Here is a 6980-nt window from a genome sequence, read left to right as displayed (position 1 = left end):
TAGTGTCAGAGTAGCAGGTTTGCGTGAGTCTTGTTACAGATGTAATGAAACTAACCTTATTTTCCAAACATGGATCGTAGCATAACAAGCATAAACATGAGGGAAAGTAAGGAAAATAAGGAAAAATCAACCATTTATCACTTAAAAATACAGATATTATCTCTATTATTTCATCACCTTCATGCCTCTCTTTTAACTTTGTTCTCACTCATTCAGTGTAGTTGAATATTTGAACTCATTAACAAACATTATAAAGTGTATTTTGTATTTTCAATATCTCTTTACATTTTAGACTCAAAAACCATCGACCCCTCTAAGAAGAGACTCTGTCTGAAAGTGATGAGTCTAATGTTTCAGTTACACATTAAGGCCTGAAGAGGTTTGAAGAGATAAACCAAACAGAATCAACTGTACTTGTGCAAGTGCTATACTATTCAAATCAGTAATGTAACAAAACACTGTTTTCACATGTATGTTTGAACACAGAGAACCACTGATGACACCGGATTAGGAATATATTTTTAACAAGCTACACTCAAGCGACACAGAAAAGTTTTTCAGTGGGTTTTAGTCCCTTAATACAATCAGCATGGTTCTTCATAAATATAGATTCCAGTCACCTGCATGTCTCTAAGTGGGGCAGGGGACTGTTTTTATTCTGGGTCTAGGTCACCAGGTCACATATGATGTATCACAGTCAGTTTATCTTTCACAGTCAATAAGAACATGATAGACAGACAATTGTGTCAACATAAAAGGTCTGCATGAGTCCTGCTGCATGATAATACACAGACATGATCTTTATCTAATCACCTCCATGGCTCTTGTTTGACTGTCTCCTCATTCTTAGTGTTTTTGTCTTTCTTGGACTTGTAGCTTTTTCTGCTTTCATCACAACTTGCTGCATTTTCTCATTGTGTCCCTTCGAGTTGGTTGAACTTCTGCAGGGCTGGATGAAACGATACTCCATTCTTTCATCCATTCTACAGTTACTGTGAGAACGCCTTGTCCGGGGTAGAACTGAAGTGAGAGCAGCATTGGACTCTGAATCACTTCTCTTCAGGCTGCTACTGACGGCCTTGTATTTTTCACACCTTTAATTTCTGTATTCATGACTCTATTTCTTGTACAGCTTCTATCAGTCATGTGTTTTGTTTTTTTTCTGTTCATTGCAACAGTGCTGTCCTGTCCTGTACTGTGTCAGTTTTAGGCTTTGCTTTTGGGAATTAATTTGCTCTGAGTTTGTATTAAGATGATGTCTGTTTGGCTCATGATGTCCTGAAGTCTGAGTCTTTGAAAAATATAACTTTTGTGTTTGCAAACTGTCCCCATCTGCTCCAGTGTTTGTCTGACGCTGTATGTCTTCTTGTGGTGTCACACATGCTGCTGTCTGGTCTGGTTGTGTCTCCAGTTCTTCAGAGTCCGTATCATCAGTCATCTCATTTAACACGTCACCATTCACATGCTTCAAGTTTTCATCCCCAGGACATCTTTCCTCCTTCAGTTGATGACGAGGAACAGGAGCCTCTCCTCTCTCTGCCTCGTCCTGACCTCCTTCATCTACTTGTGAGCATTGAGCTTCCTCACTGATTTCATCAGTTTTTTCCGGATGGGTGCTCACTATGAAGACAACAAAGGGAGGTTAAACACAGACAGACACCAGACAGGTGTCAAACTACATTTCAAATGAGCAATAGCAAAGATATTTTTTAGGGTGTAAAAAAAACATGCAGAATGTGACTTAAACAAAAATAAATCTGTTAACTTAGAAGTAAATGTGGGCATTTACTTACCCCTCCTATACATAAGAAGGTATGCTGTGCGGGACCTGGATTGAGAGGAAACAACAACAAAAATTCAGCTCAGCAAATGACATCATGACCACTGAGGAAATGACGCTCATTTCTGATTAAACTGAAGGAGATATTTACTTTGCAGAGTGTTTCCAGACTAAATAACGGCTGTCTGACCTGTAGACGTGAAAAATATCACAGCAGCTTGAACGCTGAATTTTTATAAAACTTACTGTTGTGTGTTTAACTGTGAGATGAAATGTGACATAGAAAAATGAGCCTGCTCACCCTGTCAACAGTGTCATCGTTAAAGTGATACCACTCTCCAGTTTCAAAAGACTTGATCTCTGCAGTGTAATGACCTCCTGACAGGTTACCAAAGTGGTGGACTAAAGCGTAGAGGTCGTACTCACAATTCTGAAGACAAAAAACACAGACATACAATTTCAGAGATGCAAAAAAGAAAACCAATTTTCCAGTGAATGTAAATTATCTACAAAAATACCTCTATGTGCAAAGTTTGGGGCACAACTTCACAGTGAAGCTTGATGTAGCAGTCCCACTTGTAGTCAAAGGTAAATCTCTTGAGCAGGAGAGTCAGAATCTCTGGATTTTGTGTCATCTCACAGTCCTAAATCACACAGTGAAAACATCTGCTTTAACGAGGGACAGTCACAAAGTCACAGTTATTCTAATAAAGATCACATTTATAACTCACAATGTCTGCATCTTGTTTTTTCTTGCACTGGTTGCAGAACATCTTGTTTTCCCCGCAGACTTTTTCTTTGTTGAAGAAAGCCTCCAATCCTCTCTTCTGTAAACATGGTATTTATTTATTCTGCATGTTATTCTCTCCCTCAATATGAACGACACATAAGTCTTATTCTTGTTAAAGGAGAGCTTAATACCAAGCTGTAGGTCTGACGATATGAATTTTCCATTGCCAGTGGCAGAATCCAAAAAGAGCTCCTGAAGTTGTTTTCCTTTTTACACTCGGCACATTTGGTTTTATGACTCAGCTCTCCTTTGAATACCTGAACACAAAGGTAAAGGTAAAAGTAAGTTAGCTGCAGCCCTAAATTAAATAGATCAAACTAGCTCCACGTCAACTCCAGCACATTATGTTCTTAAATGTTAGCGTTGATTAATGCAGAGTGTCCCATATAAATAAATACATTAATGTGTGTGGACCTTGGCCGCCTCTGGACTGGTCAGACACAGGATCTTCTCAAAATACTCTGCAGCATCATGTTGCTCATACACTGAATGTGAGAGTGAGTAAGATAATATTATTATTATTCTGCATGATTTTAACAAACTACTATAGCTGCAGTGAAATGTCTCAAATCTAAACTTACCATCTGTGATCCCCAGCATCTGTATGATGTTTTGAGTTTCAGCCAAACTTCTCTCTAAGTCATCAAACAGTTTTCTCAGGACTGTGTCAATGGTTGCTGAATCTTCACTGCAGCATCTGAGGCACAAAGGAAAGAACATGTGACTTTATTTAACATGGAGCCAATGACACAAAGCCAGATTATTTAACATGATCAAGTTACAAACCGTTTTATTGAACCCCGGAAGTCTTCAGTCATAAAAAACACTTGGAGCACGCTGTTCAAATAGCATGTAAGACCTGGACTGATGAGACCATGGTAATCTAGAGACACAACAGTGACAAAAACACACACATTATCAGGAATGTATGAGCCATAAGATAAGAGCAAGTAGTTTCATTATGTCACTGACTTACCTGAGATTGTGAAGTTGTCTAGTTTCTCCCTGAATATTTCTACACGGTCATGATTCATAGTGATGTCCTTTGAAAGAGAGCATTGACATTTTTAGATTATTGAACTTTTTGTTTTTTAGATGTATGGATTCAGCCTGTGGAAACAACTGACAGATTTCTTCCCAGCTGATCACTGTTTATGTTTTCTGTTGCAAGTTTCATTTATTAATAATGGAGATGGAGTAGTTTTATATTGTGGAATTGTTACTGTAAATACCTAAAAGACCTCAGTGCCTCTTTTATCAAAACGTCTCTGCAGCAACTCAACTCAACAGGAGCAACACACAAAAATCACAATAAGAGATCAGATCGATTCACATTTGAAATGGCAGTAATCATACATAGAGACTTTAAGGATTTATAGTCGAAACACAGCAGAAAGTGATTTTACATACATTTGACTAAACACTAAAAGGGGTCAGTGAAAGCAGCTGTTGTGTTTGGGTGTTATGGAAACTCGTGCAGCGTCTCAATCTTCCATGTCCCCGCGTCTCAAAACGAGACTTTGAAAATGAGAAAAATGTGCAACAGTAGCACAATAATAAACCTCTATAAAGCGACACACGTACACTATAACTCTTACGGCTCAATAACACACATGACTTTTTAGAGTGCGTAGTAAAATGGGAGGGTAAAACACAGCGAAAGCTCTACTCACCGTGCAGCATATCTGATGTTGATCCGGCCCTGCAATCTTTCACTTTCGATACCAGCGACAGGTTGAAGGAGGAAGACACCGCGACACACGGAGAGAGTAAACACACACACATCGGGACTCTCACCAAATATAAATCCAGGATACTTGATGGAAAAGCACAGAGTATTGAATCTGAGCTGAATAAATCTCCAGACTTTGTGTAGTTTCAGGCGCGGGTGTAGACTACACTGCTTCCTGTTGAGAATAAAGGGGAAGTCCTTAAAGGAAACTACAGCTGTCACACCAGGGTAAAACATAATATTCTCTTTTTTCTCTTATCTATGTACTTTGAATGTGATATACAGATATAGGTAAGTTTGATTTATCACTGGGGGGTCATTTAAGCTTCATTATGTAGTGAGAGATAAGACTCATCAAGCTCATACTTGTGTATTATTTGACATATTAAATGTTAGAACTGTATTAAAGTGCATATTGATTAAACCTTTGTCTTGGTTAACAGTGGGAACACTCTTTACCAGTCTATTCATATTCTTTTCTTTATTAATCTACAAATAAATGTGCAAAATAACCACAATAACATTCAAGTAACATAAAAGTAACTTTGTTTATTTGTTTTACACATACACTGTGTTTTACTGTAAATATATTAAAGTCAGTGTGAATCAGGTGGAAATTCCCTGAGTAGCACGTCAGTGAGGTTTAATTATATCAGCTCAGTCACGCTGATAAAATGTGCTGAGCCATGTTTGTTTTGTCAACAGTAAAACTCCAACACCTCAGACCAGAGGTGTTCAAACTTCAGAACGTGCTTAGGAATCATCACGTTTTCAAAGTAATCCAGTGTAGTGTTAGTACACTCACGAGTACACTGCAAAGCTAATTCAGCATATTTTTAATGTTGTCCATGATGTGCCAAAACTCCACATCATGGGCATTTAAAGATGAGGCCTAAGCCCCTAATCAAAGTAACACAGTGAGCAATAATAGAAGTTACGAACTCCACTGATATGACCCTGTTTCATGTTGTATTATCAAATGTATCAATAAGACTCAGGATGTCCAGTGACCACTGACATGGTTAATATTTGAATCCCCCTAGATGACATTCATGATAGTAAGTCTGTAAACTGGAATAAAGTGTTGATGTAAATGACATTTTTCAGTGATTTTATTATCGCTAGATGTTTTTTTTCCACTCAGGATCAAAATGAGCATTCAGGAACAGGTGGAGAAGAAATATGACCCACGAGATACCACCCTGAAGTTTGTCGACAGGAGGGATGACTTGGATCCAGTGTGTAAGATTCATTTCTTTTCTTGCTGAACATGGAGTTATGCTGTGGTTTTGACATGAATTACTACAGATTATTGATTCCTGACAAGTCAGCAGCTAATACACTTATTGTTGTGCACCTCAGTTTCAGAGGATGGTGATGGATGTCTCAGAGCAGAGATGTCCTGCGGCCACCGTCACCCTGAATCTCTAACACTGTGGTGTCGCAGCCAGCTGGATGAGGTACCTCATGTCTTGTGTTGGAGAAGGGAAAGTTACAACAGTCGCACTGTGTTAACTGCTGTAACACAGAAAAGCTGTGCAGCAGCTACTGTTGTTTTCTGTGACCCTAAACTGGTTCTTCTCTTTGTTGTTTTAAGGGGATTTATACATTCAGATGCCCTGCAGTGGTTGAAGGTACCACACTGTGTAATAAACAGTGGTTGTACCAGGAAGTGCGCAGACTGGCTGATTTGTCTGTGGAGGAAATGGAGCACTTTGAGGAGACCATGGCCCGCCTGGCTGCTGCTGCTGAATACTGTGAGATTCAGCCAGTGAGTGCTCCAGTGTTGAACGTTGACTTTTCAAAAAATAAAATCAAGTACACTTCTTATTTTCATATGTTGTGTTGTTCATATCTCTCCTCACTGTTTTCCACATCAGTGCCCACAGTGCAAAACAAATGTGGGAGGAAGGATCTCTCCAACCTGTGCGTCCAGTGCACCATATGTACAGCTGATCAAAAGAAGAACTATCAGTTCTGCTGGCAGTGTCAGAAGCAGTGGAAGGGTCCAGGCCCTCGATCGGACCGCTGCGACAACGACGGCTGCGTCAACAAGGACCTGCAGCTTCTGCAGACATGTAAGACCATCAGTCTGCCCGAGGTGGAGGGCGTCACCAGCTGCCCCTCCGTCCGAGCCTGCCCTACATGTGGCATGAGGGTGGAACATAACCGACAATACTGCAAAAATATTAACTGTCCTCGCTGCCGTGTGGAGTTCTGTTTGTCTGCCTGAAACTAAAGCGTGAATGTTGTCAGAACAGTTCACCATATAAAATCTGTCCCAGTGGTGTGGCTCCCAGACAAACCTCCATCCCCGTCTGGAAGAGAAATGATGGTCTGTCTTCACTTAATGAGCAAAAGAAATTCAGAATAATTAAAAACCAAAAAACAAAATGAAAGCATTTATATTTAAAGGTATTAATAGTTATATTATCCTTTAAACTCTTAACAGTTGTTTGATATGTACAAATATTTGAGCTGTAACTCAGCACCAAAGACATGGAAGATTTTACCTAGCTCAGTGTAGAAAAATGTATCTTGTAAACTATAGATGAAAAACAAAAATGTGAAATGTGAGAAATATAGTAATTAAAAAAAAACATTTTGAATTTGTTTATTCATATTTCAGATTCACCCAAATAGAGCTCATATGCATCAGTATCTTTAAAATGAGAAAC

General features: G+C 39.1%; 1 long non-coding RNA gene and 1 pseudogene across 1 annotated transcript; one reads left to right on the top strand and one right to left on the bottom strand.

Moving 5' to 3' along the window:
- Window positions 1-1207: 1207 nt before the first annotated feature.
- LOC108886358 (uncharacterized) lies at window positions 1208-2322 on the bottom strand. Its single transcript, XR_001961437.2, has 4 exons — window positions 2299-2322; window positions 2082-2210; window positions 1794-1828; window positions 1208-1620 (listed from the first exon to the last, which is right to left on the bottom strand). It is a non-coding gene; the product is annotated as an uncharacterized LOC108886358 (long non-coding RNA).
- A 2059-nt stretch (window positions 2323-4381) lies between these two features.
- Window positions 4382-6637, top strand: LOC127139307 (E3 ubiquitin-protein ligase RNF19B-like; annotated as a pseudogene).
- Window positions 6638-6980: the final 343 nt, after the last annotated feature.

The sequence above is a fragment of the Lates calcarifer genome, unplaced genomic scaffold (genome assembly GCF_001640805.2).
Source record: "Lates calcarifer isolate ASB-BC8 unplaced genomic scaffold, TLL_Latcal_v3 _unitig_1111_quiver_1764, whole genome shotgun sequence".
Lineage (NCBI taxonomy): Eukaryota > Metazoa > Chordata > Actinopteri > Centropomidae > Lates > Lates calcarifer.
The sequence above is the reverse complement of the archived record's forward strand: the minus strand, read 5'-3'. Positions and strand labels throughout refer to the sequence as shown.